General features: G+C 43.3%; 1 long non-coding RNA gene across 2 annotated transcripts; it reads right to left on the bottom strand.

Annotated features, from left to right (window-relative positions):
- Positions 1 to 44: 44 nt before the first annotated feature.
- On the bottom strand, positions 45 to 19,353 carry LOC134550395 (uncharacterized). 2 transcript variants are annotated; one of them, XR_010080325.1, is made up of 3 exons: positions 19,174 to 19,353; positions 8,926 to 8,959; positions 45 to 1,751 (listed from the first exon to the last, which is right to left on the bottom strand). It is a non-coding gene; the product is annotated as an uncharacterized LOC134550395 (long non-coding RNA). The 2 variants fall into 2 exon arrangements; XR_010080324.1 differs by lacking the exon at positions 45 to 1,751 and adding an exon at positions 3,438 to 6,926.
- Between the last annotated feature and the right edge of the window lie 126 nt (positions 19,354 to 19,479).

The raw sequence follows: 19,479 nt of genomic DNA, 5'->3' as shown, positions 1-19,479 counted from the left end.
AGGGCTGACCCGCCGCCGCCGCCATCTTGCGCTGGGGACGAGGCGCCTGCCCGGGGCTGTGAGGGGGAAGGACACGGAGCAGGCCCGGGGCCGCAGGGACTGCTCGGCTGCGCTGCGTGAGCCACCGAGACCCTCCTCAGCATGGACACCCTCTCTGCTGTGTCCAGATCTGCGCTCCTCAGCACGACACCAAAAACATCGGGATAAATCAAACTCCCAAACTCTTTATTTTGTAGTACTGGGGAGTAGGCATTACTGTATTCCCAGCTGGGGTGCATAGCAGATCACTCTAGCCACATGCACTCCATTTCCAAAACTTTTCACTCACACATTTTCAGCGAACAAATTCTTGTTCATTGGTTCTGAATTGCATAATTCTCTTCCTTAATTACTATTGTATTAGTTATTGGTTTCTTGCTGCTAGTGCTAATTAGTCCACATTTTTCAGCCTTTGTATCAATTTTTTCCCTGACAGAGTCTACAGTGCATAGGCTGTAATGTCTTTGTTAGTCTCTCCTGATTACTCCAGTATGTCCTTGGAGGGCCATAAATTTTGGATCCTTGGTGTCCAGCTTTCCTTTGTTCATTGACGCTTCTCAGGGTTAGTTTAACAAAACTGAAAGTTTTGGTGATCTGGCAAGAGGTCTGTCAAACATAGTGACGTGCTGGCTAAAGTGGAAAATTACACTGTTAAAGACTGATACACTGCTTTTGATTAATTAAAACAATTACTTAAAAAATTAATTAGGAAAGTGATATAATTTCCAACAATTCCTCCCTTTGGAAGGGATTTTAATTATTTCTCTTAAGATTATTTCCACTTAAATCATTGAATATTTGGCAAGACTTATCATGACTGACAGTGCAGCACTGGATGGTGATGAAGCCAAGCAACTGCGATCCCTGCCCTGGGATGCCAGAGGATCAGGAAAGGACCAGGAACTCTCAGCCTCTGGAGGCAACACTTGTCAAGTGTGAGGGAAAGATACCTTTGCAAGGAAGACTTTTCAGTGAGCCAAGACAAGTGGAACACTTGGAAGGTACCTGATGCCTGAGAGAATTAGCTGTGCTGGCGATAATCATTTCAGATAACGAGCGATTCCCTAATAATACAGACAGCGTCCACTGTACACAAAACATGTGGTCGTGTGCCAAGTCATTGGGAGTGTTGGCATGGAAGGAGGAAGAGGAAGAAGTGGGCATTCTGGTTTGGAGACTCCAGGCACATGAAGAAACTATCTCCACCCCATTATGGGCCTACATCTCATCCATGGAAAGACTGATGGAGGATTTCTGGAATTCAAGAGAGGAAGTTAAAGAGGGCCACCAGACACTTTTACAAGAGCTTAAAGAGGGAATTTTCCATGCCCTACCAGTACAAACCTGAGTCTTTGCTATTAGGAGCAGGCATCCCCCTGCTCAAGAGAGAGGACACACTCCACGAGGTAGCCTGTGGTTTTACCTGCATGGAGAAGACATGAGGAGCTGGGATGGAAAACCCACCTCTGCCCTGGTGGGTTTTCTGGGTATGTGAGTTGAGAGGAGGAATGACTACCCCAGGAAGTTCTTAGAGGATAAATGCTGCTCTGGTTTCCTGTGGGCAAGCCCCTAGGCACAGCAGAAGGGATGATGTTGTGTCCAAACCTCTCCAGGCCAGGAGGGACAGGGATCACTCACGCAGCCAGCAGATCAGGTACAGCTCCCACTCCTCAGTGTGGGACACTTAGCCATTGTGTAAGGAGATGAGGAACCTGGAAAACAAGCAGGATTTAGAAATGGAGAGGGATAAAACACAGCTTCACATCACAGAATGGAAATGGAGAACCTCTCCTGTTCCTCCTGGAGTAGGGGACATCGCAGTCCTGGATGAGGACAGATGTTGACCCCAAACTCTCTCTGCTCCCCAAGGCAACTGAAACCAGCACAGTTCCCAGCCAGGCCCTTTCCCTCTGCTCTGAATTGCCTCCATGCTCCAGCCAAGGGCAGTAAAGGAAAACATTTAATCGTTCCTTCTTTCTGCAAAATAAAAGTTATCTTTGGAGTCTTTGGGACATCACAGCAGGAGAACATCATGACTTGAACATGGAGGAGCTGGGCATAACTCCAAGGCTACACCTGCAGCCAAGTGACAGGAGGAGAGTCCCTGGTGCCTGTGGGGAACTGAGAGCTCTGAGGGGTACCAGGAGCTCTGAGGTGGCATCCCACGAGCTGGATGAGGCACCCACTTAGTGCCACATGCCTCTGAGTAACAACTCCAGGCCCTGGAGCTGTACAAAAGGTGGAGAACAAGGGATCAACATTACAACCAGGAGTAAAATTGCAATACAAGTAATTAATTAATCTATTTTTATTTATTAAACACAGATCAGATAGAACTCAGCACAATTTACAGGCGATCTGGAGTGATTAAATCCTTTATCAATCTCTTCAGGAAAACCACAAGCCTTTTTTTTAATAGAGTGGCTCTGCCTCTTCTTTATTCCCAAGAAAGCTAGTCCTAAACTTCAATATTTTATAAACTTAAATGCACTCAGCTGCTGTACCACCTGCGGGGTTTGCTTTTGTTTATTTTCCCCAAAATGAACGTGGTGGGTTTCAGGTGTTAGTTCCAGCCCATCCCTTTGCTGATCATGGCATTGCCGTTTCCAGGAGCTCTGCAGAACTCTTTAGGCAGTTTTGCCTGTACACACAAGGGAGCATCAGCCCACATGGAGATGCTGCATTACATGGGAAGGGCTGTGTTAAAATCAGGAGTCAGGTGGGATTTGGCGTAGCAGGGTTTACCTTTGCTTCACTATTTCTGGCTGCCTAAAGGACTTTTCCTTTTGGTTGGGATTGTTTGCTTTGCCCTCAGCCAGTGCCACTGTCCACAGGCTCTGCTGATTTGTTGAGGTTCAGGTTTCACCCATTCAGGCCTCTCTTCCTGCTTTTGGTGGCTCCTGCCATGGGAATCAGATTTGAATGTGTGCTGTGCTTGATGCCTGATGAAAGGGGCTATTTCTGTCCCCTCTGTCTGTCAAGACAGATTTTCTTACTTCTCCTTCCTTTTTCCCCAAATTTTCTATCTCCTCTAGCATTTTCTTGCCTTTTCCTATTCAGCTCTTTCTGTCTTATTCTGTTACTTCAATATTCTCTCATTTCCTTCTTTCTCTCTCTTCTATGTTGATTTAGCTTTCAATATTCTTTATCTATGAAAACTACACACAGAACAACATTTAATGCACTCATACAGTACAAACCTCCCTTTTTAAAGGTATCCTTAATACCAAGTAGTTTTTCAGTGCATTGAAAAACATCATAACACCAAAAATATGTTACTTACATGTATATCCTATGTTATAGAACTTTCCAGAGATGCTTTTCTACCTTGAGTACATAGAGAGTGCACAATTGGCTGTGCACAGCAAATGCAAAATCCAGAAAGCCTGGCTGAAGAAGACACGTGGGGCTGTATCTAAACTGAAGCACGGGATGGGCTTTAAAACATGAATCCGGATATTTGCGTGAACCTGAGTTTTGGATTCTTGTTAACAGGATTTCATCCTGTTCCCACAGCAGAAGGCAAAGGGATTTGGTGAAAGAGAGGGAAAAGCTATAATCAAATCATACAGCTTTCAAATCAAGGAAAAGTAGAACATAAAATGAAGAAAAAGAAGAGATAAGACAGAAAATTGGGTCTTATTGGCAATGATGTACAACAAAAGAAAACGTCAGCTTCATCTTTTGTGTGCCTTATTGTGATTTTCCAGGAGAGTAGCTGAAAGATACATTTTTATAAAGTGCAGATCTGATGTAGAGTTACAGTAAGACAGGAAACCAAGAATCTCATGACAGTATTTACAGAGTCAGCATTCAGAGCACAGTCATTATTAAAGTTTATTATCACTCACTCATAACCACCAGAATGTCAAAAGCAAATCAAAGTTAACAGAAATAGAATCATTTCTTAGACACCAGCAAATCTAAAAGCCTCAAGGGGAATCATTTTCATGAAGTTACAAGCGAATGAAAACAGGAGCCTGTAATAAAATGTGTCAATACTCTGTGCTGTGATAGTGTATCCTGCAAAAGGTGTAATTACTTGTTTAATGTAGTGCAAAAGTTAAATCTTTATGACCTTTTCCATTTGCTGCTGAAACCAGCAGAAAGACAAATGTGAATGGCTGATGGAGCAGAAATATATTCAGTTCGTTCAGGTAAAGCTCCTTGTGAAAGATCAAAATAATTTTTTTCCAGCAATGTGATATTTAGAGTCTTTTCCCAGCTCCGCTTCATGTAGAATTTATGTAGCACAACATGAAGTGGGGGATGCAAGTCGAGCTTTGCATTTAAACACGTTCTTCCCCCTCTGCCTTGAGCCATCTGTGTTCGGTCAGCCTCCTGTTCGGGGTAAAGCAGCGTGAAGGTTTCCTTAACTGCAGCAAGAGCTTGCCAAGGAAGTGGAAGTCCTGTCGCACTTCTCCCTAACTAAGCCCATATGGCAACCATAGAGTGAAACAAGCCAACGAGAGGGTGGGCATGCTCCCTCAAGCTGTTTCACACCATGAGGAACAGAGTTCATTTCCCAGGAAAGGCCACTGCTGCATTTCCCAGGGCCAGGCTGCTCAAACACAGGGACATGGGGTTACTCAGGCTCCCAGCTAGTGAAGAGGGTGTGCTCACAGACCCTGCTGTGGATGGTGTTTACACCAGGTACCCCATTTCATCCTGTAGGGAAGCCAAGGCCCCTGCACACAGCACCATCACTGATAAAGGCACCCCTCACCTTTGGCAAACAAAGCCAGCTTGAGGCTGTAAAGCAGGATGAAGCTTCACAAGGTTTCAGCAAATACCTTTGAACTGTAAACATGCTTTATCCTTTTTATGCAAGAAAGAGCTTTCTGAAAGGTGAGGCATCGACTACCAAATAACAGGCTGTGTTCCTCAAAGTTTCCTTACAATCCAGTAATTTACTATCACATCTGGAGATGTTTTTCCTTTGGTAACCTCGAGATAATAAGCAGGATTCAATCTGACCACACTTCAGATCGATCAACATCATGAAAGGTGGATTTTCTTAAATACTGGGTTGAGGGGAAAGTGAATTTGTGCAAGGACACACATACCTTGAGATATATGAGCCAATCGGCTTAAAATGTTGTTTTGCCCTGACCTGACAAGACTTGCTGTCTGGCAACGCATAATCTCTTTTAATGTACTCCCAGGAAGGTGATGGCTGTTTGAAAACCCTTCTGAACTGCAGTTTATCTCCATGGCTGACACCTGAATAGAAACCACACGGCTCTCTGGAAGCCCCAGGACAAGCAGGTATTAATAGGAGTCCACGTTGATTCAGGAGACAAATGGATAAGGAAAGACTCTGAATCAATTTGCTATAGATTTTGTGCAGGAGTTTAAAAAATTGTGTGTCGAGGATTTTGAAGCGGACACTGGCCACGGAAATACCTACTTCACTGGATAAAGCCATGAGGCTTTGTCCTGCACATCAGGATGTTTTCCTAAGAGTGTGCCGCTCTTATTCATCTCCGTCAGAGTGAGTTCAAGTTGTGCATTTAAGACTCAAGTAAGCTCCTTTGCAAACACTCTCGAGAATAGGATCAAAATGGGAAGAGATTACATGTAATCTAATTATGTTAGGTTCCATTTGAAATCCTTCAGTGTAAAAATTAAAAGAATACGACACAGCTTTGCAATATGCTGTAGTTCACATGGAATTGACATGAGCATGTGGAACTGAGGCACCATGGGAGAAAATATCATGTGTTGGGTGTACAGCAACACTTGCTTTAAATAATCTAACCTCTGGACTAGAGTGGTTTGGTGAACTAAAAATAAATTCTAAGAACTTTATGCCCTCTGTCATTAATGTGACACTGGTCTTTGCCTTTGATTGTCTGGCCTCAGCTTACATGAAGAAGCTGGTGATCAAGAGATCTATATCAAACATCAACACCAAGCATGACACCGGTCAGCAAGTTGTGCCTGGAGCAACACTGACCCTGAGGACTGCACCTGCTCATGGGACAGACAGTGAATTCCTGTTGCTGTATCTTTACACCACAACATTCACCTTCTGGTAAGGGCTGTAAGAACATTCATAGTCACTAGAGATTGTTTTGAGTAATTCTTCATTTTCAGAGTCTTTCAAAATCACACAAGTGAATTAAATTAACAGCTGTAGGATAAGAAGCAGTAGTTTCACTGAAATTGCACCACCTTGTGATCCACACTGAATCAGGCCTCAAATTATGTATTGAAAGTCTGATACTCACAAGTGCTCCAAATGTGCTTGGAGGGAGGACCTAGAAACCCTGAGGTCTCATTGTGCTCATGCACTGAGTGCTGTAGGTGGTCTGGGGAGGCTCAGGTGTGGCACTTCCCCTCTGTATCACCACTAATGCTCCCAATCCATGTGTGATCAAATTTAGAGCTGGAATATGTTTAGTTTGTCACTTAGGTTTTGAGATGAAGCCTGTCCTTCCTAGACTTGAACTTGAGCACTACTCAACTTTATGAAGTGTTTTGAGATGCTTCAAAACTGGGATTGTAGAAAGTTCTTCAAAATGTCTTGTCCAGTTCTATTTTCATTATTCTGAGTTATGTCAAAACTGGATTCACAAACAAGTTCCTTTCTCCTTTTGAATTCAATTTATGAGCTTAAGAAGTTTCTACAAAATCCTCCTAAGAAAGAGAAGGTCAGATTTCTCTTCAGATTTTCCTCTGATTTTAGCAAATGGATCAAGCTGGAAAATTCAGACATGCATTTTGCCCTCCACCACGTCACTCACGTTATAGTTCTAAGTCTACAGATCATTTGCTAGAGCTATTTCTAGCCCAGTGCCAGATATTTGGGCACATCTTGATCTGATGTTGTACCCTGGGTCTGATGACAGAACAGCAGCAGGGGAATCCTCATGTTATGGGCACTACAACCAAAAGAAACAAATAGAGTTAAAAGAATGAAATAAGTTCTGTACCACTTGCTGGCCAGATGGTATTGTGAATTGTTATAATTCATCAGCAAAACAGAGGAAGGAAGTGTTTTAAAGCAAGATTATATTATTTTCCTTGAGTTCTTATTATGAAATCTTCCTGAGGTGAACTTTCAAAACTTGAAAACCCTTCCAGAGGGAATGAATGGAGCAGCACAAAGCAGAGACTTGCTGGGGAGTAGTTAAATACATGGGAAAAGAATAGTATGTCAGTGAAATAAAGGAATAAGCCTTCATTACCAAGCTTTCAGTTTGGGAAGACATGTGAAGAAAAATACAAGTGATTAAAAAACAAACAAAAAAAAGTACATAAAAATATATGGTGTTTCTGTCCTCTTAATAATTCTAGATTGGAAAGCACCCAGGTCTTCCCTCCCACTGGAGGGAAATAAGCCTGAAAGCTGAGAAAGCAGATAAGGCCAGCAGTGACATATTCACTATATAGGGAGGCTGCAATATTTGGCAAATTACTGCCAGCAAAGTGCCTTAAGATCCTTAAGAAAAAATGCTGAGAAAAATGCATTTTATTCTTGCTGTCATTTAAGAAACAAAATACACTTGAAAACCATGAGAAAAAACTGTCTCTTAAATGAAAACGACCCATGACCATTAAGTTCACTCCAGTAAAATAAAACACATCCTGTTTTTGTAACTTTTTTTATACAAAGCAGATCCTGGACTGTATAGACTCTTTCCAGCCAAGGATTTGACCCATAGTTGAATTTTTATTAGAAGCAGGGGAGGAGGTAATGGAAAATACATAGGGCTGCTGCTGCTTCAGTTAAGATAAAGGGGGAAATCTGAATTTGGGAAAATGCAGAAAATGGAGTAAGTTCATTGTACTGTCTCTCAACTAAAATTAGTTGATACAAAGAGTTTAGAAATCCTCTGGCAGGGCAAACATAGCTACAGTATCAGTTAATTAAATGACACAAAATGCGTCACCTAAAATACACCCTGGACTTTCCACACAGTCAGGAAAATCTGTCACACAAGCTGCATCAGCCTTTTCTTGATAATTTAGTTCTGAAACAGCTGCATTGAGATAGGAAAGGACAATCATGTTGTGTCCTGCATCAGTCATCCCCAGGTCTTTTCCATAGGAAGAAGGAATTGTTGGTCACACCCCACACCCTTATTGTACATAAAGAAATCTTTTTTTTCTTCTTGTCTAGACTTTGTGGGAGAGCTGGAAAAAGCCTGGTATGTGCAGAGGCTCCAGGCAAGCTGTAGACAAACAGGGCCACAGGTGTAATCTAAGCATGGCTTTTGTGAGACTGCTCATCCAGAGTTCTGAACTCTCCTCTACAGCCTGGTTCCTGCAAGAAGTCAGCTGAGAGGATCCCTTCCTCTGGAGCCCCTTTGGGTGGGGTGGATCTCACTCAACCTTAGGTTAAGGTCCTTATGTCCAGAGTGCACGTGCCTGTGTGTGAAGCAGGTGTCAGGGTTCCCATTCTGGGGGCTGGAGGGCACTCAAAGGGCATGAGGCAGCTCATTCACAACATTTACAGGTGACTGCATTGATGCCACCCCAAGCCCCACTCTCCAGACTCCCATAGATGACACTGCAAGTGGCTCCATAAGCATTTGCTCAGATCTGATGATCATGAGTGACTCTGGATCCCTGTCAAGCTAAGGAGCCCCAGTGCCACCTCACAGGTCAGCACCTACGTGCAGACACCTAAATTTAGGTGTCTTAATCTGCGTGCTGAGTCTCACCTTTACATTAGGTAAATGAATCTGCTTCCAGACAACTTGGTAGAAACACAGGTTTAAAATCCAGATTTGAATGACTTTGATGAAGTAAAGGGAGAGAAGTAAAGTGTTTGGAAAATATAATCTGAAGTGCTGAGAACTGAGTATAAACCAGTCCAAGAACCAAACAGGAATCTGCTCTGTCTGTGTGGTATCTAGTCTTTAAATATACACTTACCTCCTACTCAGATGTTCAGGTGCCAGAACAGGATCTGCATTTGTAGAAAAAGATGAGGCTCATTAGTCCTTTTCATGATTATAAGGTTGTTATCTATTTTTGAACAGAAAAAAACATCCTTTGCCATTGTTCCTCCATACTGAAAATAAAGTGTTTACATTAAAGATTCTTAAAGAATCTTAAAACAGAAAGGTTCTTGGTATTTCTATTGCAAATAAAAATCAAGGATTTACAGGTTTTAGTGTTTTCAGCTGGTAGCATTGCATGTTCATGTGTTAAACACTTAGCATTTATACAGAGCACAAAATATCAGACAGTCTATTTTTGCCAGAGATGGTCCATGTAACTGAGTATTTTCAATGCTTATTAAAGCATTCTCATGCAATGATAATGAGTGTCAGACAAATACATTGCAATCAGGCAGCACTTCAAATCTGCTCCTGTGTTCACACTGGATATTGCTGACAATTATCCTCTTCCCAATCATATTATCATAGAAAACAGAACTAGAAGGGACACTGAGATGGGCTCATCCGCTGCATTCTCCTACCCCCAGCTGGATCAACTACACCTAAAGTTTTTAAGCAAGTACACTTTTTAAAAATGCATTAAAATAATACTTTGTTCTTTATAGTTTTTATTGCAGGATTGGATATTGCTTGAATTCCTTTTGGGGAACGGGAGTTGGATCAAAGAAATAGGTAAAAAAAACTCCACATTTTTTAGTATATTTGTAATCTTGGACAGAATGCTACAAAGTACCTGCACATACAAAGAAAGGAGACTGGCTTTTTGTTCCAGCTGTCTGTTTGGACATAACTGGAAAGGGAACAGTAGAACTTGGGGATATGGTGAATTATTATTCATCTAAAGCCTGCCTCTTCCTACAAAGAGTAATAAAGACTTCTAATGATAATAACAGGTGTCCGAAAGCCAGAAACTATTTCTGAGTAATAGCAAGTCATGCAGGTCTAATAACAGGAACAGAACCAAATTACCCTCTTGGATGCATGTTAGTCTTTTTTTACAAATGAGTGGAAGCTGTAGGTGTGCAGCTGAGCAGGATGTAGTTCAGAGCCTGCAACATTCCTCCTAACTAAACCCCTTCTCATGGTGAATCAGTGTGAAGCTATAAAAAGAAAATGGGGATTCCTCGAGAGGAATTCTAATCCCTGCTTGAGCAGATGGAAGAAACTGATGGAGAGCTCAGTGTGTTACAGGAGAATTCCCTCAGCACAGGTCAGATCCTGAGGTGGCCTAGAGCTGATATAGTGAAGAAACAAGGGGGCATCAAAACATCTCATCAATGAGGCTGTGAGCAGCCAGATCTCATTTCAAACCAGCATTAGAGTTTCTCCAGTTTAGCATGGGGATATCCACCTTTGGTTCCTAAACTTGAAATCTGGGGCAGTATTTTCAACATAATATTGCAAATGTCCCTCTGTGTGCTCTCTGTGTTTCACTCTTTAAATCGGCTTAAAAAGGAAGTTCAGGAAAAAAAAAGAAAGAAATTAACTATAGATGCTGTGGCACACCTATACTGAGAACAATCCCCATTTCTGGGGGAACCAGCTCTCAGATGGGGAAGAAGCAAGCCATGAGAGCAGCTCTCAAGGCAGGAGTGACAGCCACCCCCAGAGCCACTCTGCAGTGCTGGCTCAACATTCACCCACATTCATGGTTGGTTGTTCCAGCCCCTGTGCTCAAAATCTCTTACATCAGCTTCATTCCAGTCCTGGAACTGTTACTCCAACAATCCTCTTCTCAGTGTCTCTTCTTCTTTCTCTCCTCTTTCTGTTTGTATTCTCAAACTGACTCTAACATCACCAAGGCACTACCTGCTTGCTCTCAAATTACAACCTTCTCTTTACAGACACATTCAGTTGCTTTTCTCCAGCTCTGAGATTTTTTGGAGCAGGGAGTACAATGTCTGCTGGGGAGAGCTTTGTACTTGCTCAGCCTTAGGCACTGGTGTAATAAACATGATCTACCTTGCTAATGTCCCTGTAATTTCACTTCTATGCATTGGTCCAGATCTAGACAACTGATTAGTGCTAATGTGCACTGAAGAGAAGTAGTTTGTCTTCCAGTATCAAAATATTCCAGTATGTGCAATTATAGACCTCTGTAATTTTGGGAGCACTGGGGATTCAAAGTGCTGTCTAAGATCCATTTTGTACTGTTGTGGCTCTGAGACTGTACAGATGATATTATCACAGAATGTGTTGGTTGGAAAGGACCTTAAAGATCATCTAGTCCAATTTGGATGGCACTGCAAAGCTGAAAGTAGATCTTACATGACCTGTCATGAGTTGCCACTGGTGTCAATGCTTGAAAATTGCTGTGCCAGGTCCAGCAAACTGGCAGATGGAGACCTGATGACAGTGAAATCTGTAAGAATCCAGCCACCGGCTTCAAACTGAACTGGGATTTAGCTGCCTTTCAAAGTCCAAAACTCTTCCATTCTCAGCAATTCTAATGAAACTTTGTGCCACTGTCAACAACCAGATCTGTATGTTCACGAAAAACGTGAAGAACTTGAAAAACTTCACAGCTGCAATTAATTCATAGAATCCTATTCCATTTATCTCAGATGTCCAAATATGTGCTGTGCATCTCCCTGAAGGTTTCCTGCTGGGAATAGTAATGTTAACTGAGGCACCTAGGTTCCAACAGCTGAACATGCCAAGCACAAAAGGTACTCCTGAAACAAGAAGAAATTAAATATATATATATATATATATAATCATAGAATCATAGAATTTCCTGAGTTCAAAGGGACCCACAAGGATCGCTGAAGTCCAAATTTAGATAAATTTATTACCTGGGAACAGTCTTCTTTTGCCTCCTCCCGAACTATGCATATAAACACTGATGAAGGAGAAAAGCAGGTGGCCATATTTAAAAATAAGTCATAAATTAAACTACATTACTTCAAAGAGACCTAGCCAAACCCTCATATTTTGCATACTGTACAGATCTAATTGAACAAATCACATACCTAGATTTAAGTAAATTAATGTCAGTGGGATTAAGCAGGATGTAAATCGAGGAAGCATTTGATTTCCTTGCCTCTGATGAGGAGAGGGAGAAATCAGCATCTACGTCTCTCCTGCTGTCTTGTGAAGCCCAAGCCCAAATTTCTCATACAAGTGGAATGAAAAAGTGAAAATAAAAACAAAGATAAACTCGTCAGTCAGCTGTTTAAAATAAATGAAACTCTAAAAACCCACTAATGGGATTAGTTCATTAAAATGTTCATTGATAATTGATAAGTCCATTGCCATATTAAGAATCTTTCCAGTACTAATTGGTTCAGCTCTCAATAAAACAGATGGACAGTGATGAAAATCTCTAGTTCACTGTAGTGTTGCTGTTGTGCAGGAGGTAGTTCATGAAATCAACGGCATCATTTTAAATGTAGGAGTTTAACAAGATTGTGAAGGTTATTTTAGCCTGGTTTCCTGTGGAAATAGGATCAGGCTGTGTGCCTCCTGCTGCATTTAACACCAGGATGGGGTTCTCAGTGACCTTAAGCATCCACCTCTCCTAAGAACACTGAAGGCCAGACAGAGACTGGAGACCCAAATTACCACCTCAAATTAGAGAAGAGCCACAGACCGCACTGGGCACTGCTGTTTGACCTGCCAAAAGCCTGCTCTCTTCCCACCACAGCACATTTGCTCAGGAGGACAGAAGGAATGGGGAGCAAGCAGGAGGGCAAGCAACACGGAGTGTTAGGGATTTTTATCCAATCAACTCGGGTTCTTTCTTCAACTACAGGACTAGTAAACACTTTTTTTTAGTTTACAGCTAATTTTAATTCTGTCATTCACTGTCAAAGTAACCTGAAGTAGCCCACGTATGTAAATCCTCTCTCCAGTGTGTCTGTGTGGCACAAACACAAATACCCTGTGTCACAGCTCCCTTCCACAGCCCCTAGCTCCTGGCTGGGTGAGAGCAGGGCTGGCTCTGAGTGCTGTGTGTCAACTGGCACACCCATGGACTGGTCAGGAGGTCACACCAGAGAGAGCATCTCTGCAGCCTTTTCCTCAGGGCAAGCATCCACTTCTGTCTGCTAGTTCAGCAATCATTTTCCTGCAACTTTTAACATCTCTTCCAATCTCCTTGACAGATGTAGGGGACTGGCAGACATAATTTCCTGAAGCTTTTTCTTTTTCCTTCAAAACTAAAATAATTGATTATAAAAATGCCCCTTTTAATTTGTGGGTTAGTATTTCCTAAACACAGAATAATTTTCTTTGCTCATTATGTATTACTGCTTCCTCTGCTTGGAAACAGGAACCACGAGCACTTTGACACAGAGAGTTACAGGATGTTTCTCCACAATATCAGACAGCTGTGTTGGATCAGGCCATTGCTCCTTCCTTCGTGCCAACACACTGTGAATTTGACATGTGTGGCCTCGATAAGATGAAAGTGTGTGGTGAGAGTGTCGGGGCCAGCTGGATTGTCTGAGCCCAACCTGCAGCCCGGCATTTCCTTCCACAAAGAAAATGCACACAAGCATTTTTGCAAGTTGGCACAAGTTGGCGGCTTCCCCGGTGGCTCCTTGTGCTGCCTCCTGCCTGCCACGTCTGACACAGCACCAGAGAGAAGATGTAAGGTAAGGTCAAATACACACCATTGAGATATGTAACTCACCACCAACACAGTAATGAGCAGCGTTCTGTGTCAAGCCCCTTGCAAGAAATGTTGCAAGGACACATAAAAACCTCCCCCTTCTCCTCCTCCTGCCCCAGAGTGGTGTGGACATGACTGGCTTCAGCTCCTGACTGAACTAATTTTTTCTGGGACTCATACTTTCCTACCCACAGTGGATGTTGTCTCTGTTATCCCTGTGCAGCTTCTAATGTTGGTGGTGCCAAGGAACCATTAACTATTAGGATTCTGTCATTCTCATGCTCATTTGTAAGAGTCTGGGATTCTTATTGGATAAAAATCCAATTTAATTGAAAAATGAATATTTCCCCTGGTTCTAAGATGGTTGTAATGAGATGAAAAGGATTGAGGAAAAATGGAACGAGTTGAAAATTGGCCAAGGGACAGGAAACAGGTGAACCAGAAGAGTCCAGAAAATTCAATGTATTTTGCTAGAGTCAAGTAGTTACTAGCAAAGGCAGGGACAAGCTGGGTAGACAGTCAATTTTGTGGTGAGAACTGTCATTTGCAGAAGGAGCTTGGAGCAAAACCAGACCACAACAGAGGGTGTTCTCAAGTACAGACAACTTTAGGCAAACTTTTGCTCTTGGCCCCAAACAGTAGCCACAATTCACCTCTTCATTCACAGCAATGTTTTTGTCTGTAACTACAGCAGAGAGGCAATGACATCTGGAAGTGAATCCTAAGATAGTGAGAGAATCATTAGGCTGAGAGGGTTCTGGTACTCCCTTCTTCCACTGAGGTCCCTGGGCTTAGGTCAGTATTTGTACCTTTCATGTGGGTGAGGAGAAAGTTCTTATGCCCTGCAAGAGGCATCAGACCGGTTTGCCTTGGTTCCCTGCTCATGATTTCGGCTGGCACAGAGCTGGTTTTCTTCACAGTACCCTGCATGGGGCTGGTTTGGATCTGTGCTGGAATCAGTGTTGATAGATCAGGGATGTTTTCGTTCTTGTTGGGCAAGGCTTGTGGTAAAGGAGCCTTTTGTGCTCCTCACCCCACCCCACCAAGGAGGAGACCAGGGGTGCCCAAGGAGCTGGGAGGGGACACAGCCAGGACAGCTGACCCCAGCTGACCCCAGAGATACCCCAGACCACATGGGATCATGACTGGCACGTCAAACTGGGGGAAGGACATTTTGAGTGATGCCATTTGTCTTCCCAAGTCACTGTTACATGTGGCAGAACCCCGCTGTCCTGGGCATGGCTGAACACCCGACTGCCCATGAAAAGTGGGGAATGAATTCCTTGTTTGGCTTTGCCTGTGTGCACCATTTTTGCTGCCTTTATGTCAACCCATAATTTTCTGACTCTCTCCCTGATGCTGTTGGGGGAAGTGAGCGAGCGGCTGCACGGGGCTGAGCCGCCAGCTGGGGTTAAACCCGAACACTGCAATGACAGGGAGCAGGGGGAGCCTGGAGAGGCACTGGGAGCAGAGAGCTGATTTGGACACTGCTCAGCCCTGAGGGCAGAGAACGTCTCTACTGATTGTGTAGGGAGTCTTCCAGGATTAAGCATCTACATTGGGAACCTCAGGTTAGATCCTCTGAGGGAAGGAATAAATATCACTTTTTTTCCAAGCCTGTTACAGCCTCACATATTTTATAATTCTGGTTATTGTTCATAGCTTAAGAATCTCACATACAAAAAAAATTCTAATGTTAAATAGATTCCAGGGAAATATGGATCACTTTAACAGTGAGGATAATATAGGATAAAAGATGAGTGTGGGGAGGATAAGTGAAAGACAGCAAATGGAGAGGAGCAGGAATGGGTGCAATGACAAAAGGGCTCTGGTCGATCAAGGTTCACAAGCAGAAGGGAAAATAAGCAGCACTCATTACACGGAGCAGTGCTGCCACACAGTGTCCGGGAAAGAGCTCTGAGCTGTGACTGTAAAACATTGCAGCAGAGGTGACTCCGGGAGCTTCATGTTTCATGCCAAGAGCAAACAGGACACTGGATTGTTTGCTGAAGAAATGCTAAGTGTAAGGACAGGAGGCAGCAGTACTGCCAGGGAAGGACCTGATCTGAGCCTGACTGGCAGGTGATTAGCCTGGTTCACAGGCTGCTGTAAATTCTCGATGGCAGTTGTGGAGTTAAAACTGGATTCAAACCTTTCTTTTAGCAGAATAATCAGTATTTTTAAAAATACATAACTTTCTCTTAAAGTACATGCTAAAATTTCCGATAGTCTCCTATGCATTAAACCTGTAACTGATTTTTAGTTACTACTTCATAATTATTAACTAGAGCCTCTATAGAGAGAAGGATGATATATAAATTACCTTTTTCAGACTTTTCAAAGAACAAAACCCAGGGCTAGGACTCAAAGGAGGTTTGGTAGCAGAGTCATGGCAATTCCAGGTGTGGACAGAGTAAAGGGGTTTCATGCCCTTAGAAAACACCAGCACAATTAAGTATTTTCCTGAATTTTTTGTGCTATTTTTATCCTAATAGCAATATAGAAAACATAAATTGTCTAAGGACACAACAAAAATGTTACACAGAGAGCACCCATCCTGTGGTGCTGGGACTCAGCTCAGAACCCTTGCTAAATGGAAACAAAAATGCAAAATCTTTTTTCATCTTTTCTTTAGTCAGTCCTGGAGGGTTCCACATCAGAGAAACCATGATGCACTAGTCTATCTCTTTGCTAGCAGGATTTACAAAGCAGAGAAATAAATGATTTTCCTTGGCCTGGGTGCAAGAACAGGACCCTGCTCTCCCTGTTATCCTGGAACTACTACACACCTGAGCAGAATTAAGCAGTCTTTGAGTTCTAAAGGTGCCAAACCCCTCTGGCTCCCAGTGGGATTTGAATGCCTTCAGCAGTGTTGAAATCAGGTCACAAGATCCTCTGGGAATGCCAACGTTTGACAAGAGATAATTTGCATGAAACTCTGCTAAGGATATGTCTGCCTCATGTTCCATAAAACAGGCCCAAGTTTTCATCATAGCATTCCAATTAATAGAAATGTCTTTATGGATAAGTTTACTAATTTACATACGTGTATGTGGATGTATTTTACATTTCAGCTGCATCCCAACAAGGTCTGCCTTTGCCCTGGGTGGACCTGCTATTTACAGCAGCAGGTGCTCCTGCAAGATTCATATCCCATCTGGGCTTGCTGAAAGCCAAGGAAATAAAGATAATATATACCAAATAAATGCCTTGCTTCATAAAGGAAGGGATCCTGTATCTTTATTGTCCATGCATGCTATCTAGCAACATCACAGTGGAGAGCACAGAGAGCTTTACAGCAGCTAAGCACACTTGAATCCCAAAACATCTTTTCCTGCACAGTGTGATACCCTGCTAGTTTCTGGAATAATCTAAGCATGAAGTCACGTCATGTCCTTTGTCATTTCCCTTTTTATTTTTTATGAGGATCAATGCAGCTAAAGGTTAGAAAAGCCCTGTCTGGTACCTGCAATCCTGGCTTCTGGCTGTCTCCAGCTGAACCTGTGAGCGCAGCCATAACCACAATGCTGCTGGCAAATGCTCTGAGGAGGAAATCTGCCTGAACTCAGAAAGTTTTTTCAGTACTTTCTCAGAGAAGGCAGCAGCAGGTCTGCTAAATGCATTGGGGAAGCTGCAGCCAAAAAACAATCTGTAATGGGGGTGGGTGTGAAAGGAAACATGAGGTTGTCAATCAAAGTTAAAAAGAACTGAATTTCCAGAGAGCTGGAAACACTGTATAAAAAATAAGCTTTTTGGAGAAGACCATAAGAATACTCTTTCCTTGGAGATGGACAGAAAAGGCACAAGCAGATGGAGAAAGAGAAGGAACTGGAAGAAAAAAAAATCAGGTGATATTCACAACTTTGAAAGAGGTCAGTAGTCAGAGTTTCAGGGGACTGGGAATTCCTCCCAGAACAAGCAAACACGTGTTCTCGGTGTGCTGGCCTTTGCCACAACAAGCAGGGACTTTGAAACTGCTGAGATCTATATAAGGTGATCTCATTTGCTTTTAAATGGGATTTTTTTCTACAGTTTCCTACAGCATATTAAAAGTAAATTTTGGAAGAACTTTTTCGTGAATGACCATGAGGTACAAACAACCCTGAGAAAAGAAAATGGTCACGTGGGAAAAGCCCAGAGCAGAATTAGCTCTCAGGTCTGACAGTGACCTTCAACACTGAAAAATGTACATAAATGTGCATAAACCCATTGTGTCTCTTACTGTAGAGCCACAAAGCCCGGGGATCTGAGGGGGCATTGTGTTAGGCAACATAAATTCAGTAAGCAGAAAGTGCATCCCCACACCAAGCTGTTCATATCTGTGTAAGTAAATATATTACTAAACACAAAATTCAAATGGTCCTGTTATGAGGCTGATGCTCACAACTGAGAAGCCTCAATTGCCACTACAGTCAAAAAAGCTGCAGGGATTCAACAGACACTGATGAAAACTGGAGACATATCTGGGAATCTACAGGTACTTTGCACCAACTCACAAGAACAGGGAGATCAGGAAGCAGGAGCACAGATTTACATTTACAAGGAGCATATGCTGGACATAAATCTACTCATTTTAGGGTATCTATATTGTGTGGAAAAAGGCTGCTTGGTCTTTTGGCCTGTCAGCATCTCCTGGCAGATGAGATTGCTCCCTAGCTGCCTCAGCCACTTGGCTGCCCCTCTTTTAGCTTCTGGAACACAGGTGACCAGAAGCATAAGCAATATTCAAGAGGAGCTATGAATGTACCTGTATGTACCTAAAATACTCTGAATTTTAAAATTACATTTGAGGTTTAAAATCACTGAACCACATCTTAAAATCACATTTGCCTTTTTTTCTTCATTAATGCATCATATGGACTACAGACTGACTCTGTAGAACCAATTAGAACATGCAAGGCCTTTCCCATGACAATTTTGAGATGATGAGTTCCCAGTGAATAAATTATGATCTTCTTAGTTCCCAGGTAGCCCTGCAGAACTGAATTTCATCTCATGCCAGTTACTCTGGGCCTCAAAGCGATGTCATTTTCTCTGCATGACACCGCTGTCGTCTCTGTCATGACAGATCCCACCCCAGTGCCACTGACAAGTTCACTCAGCACAGTCCTAATCTCCATCCCATGGTCACAGATGCAAGTGCTCAGTGGAATCTGAAGATTATCACATTAATGTCTTCAGGTTAATCTGAAGAAATGATCACATATCTGATTGCTCTCCAACACCCCAGGTGCTCATGAATGATACCACTGCCCACCCAGGAGGGTGCGGGAGTCAGGTCTGAGGGCAGGACCGAGGGCGGCTCTGTGTGGATGGTCTGTACCGGGAATAATGTGTCCCGCAGCACCAGGGAAATGGGCACTGCAGAGCCACACCTCGAGTGCTGTGCCCAGCTCTGGCCCCTCAGCTCGGGAAGGGCACTGAGGTGCTGGAGGGGGTTCAGAGAAGGGCAGTGGAGCTGGGGAAGAGGCTGGAGCACAAGTCCTGTGAGGAGCAGCTGAGGGACCTGCGGGGCTCAGCCTGGAGAAAAGGAGGCTCTGGGGGGACCTTTTCACTCTCTACAACTTCGACAGGAAGCTGTAGCCAGGTCGGGGTCAGGCTCACCTTCAACACAACCAGCGACAAAGCGAGAGGACACGATCTTAAGCTGTGACAGGAGAGGCTTGGGTTGCACATTAGGAAGAATTTCTTCATAGAAAGAGTGACTGGACATTGGGGCTGCCCGGGGAGGTGGTGGAGTCACCATCCCTGGAGGCGTTTAAGGAAACCCGGAGTGGCACTCAGTGCCGTGGTCGGGTTGACGAGGTGGTGTTTGGGCACAGGATGGACTCGATGATCTCAGTGTTCTTTTCCAGCCGGATCGATTCTGGGATCCAGGCCGGGCTCAGCCGTGGGCCACGCTGTCCCCCC

This window comes from Prinia subflava, chromosome 4, assembly GCF_021018805.1.
Source record: "Prinia subflava isolate CZ2003 ecotype Zambia chromosome 4, Cam_Psub_1.2, whole genome shotgun sequence".
Classification (NCBI taxonomy): Eukaryota; Metazoa; Chordata; class Aves; order Passeriformes; family Cisticolidae; genus Prinia; species Prinia subflava.
Note: the sequence above shows the minus strand (reverse complement) of the source record. Positions and strands in the feature narration are given on the sequence as shown.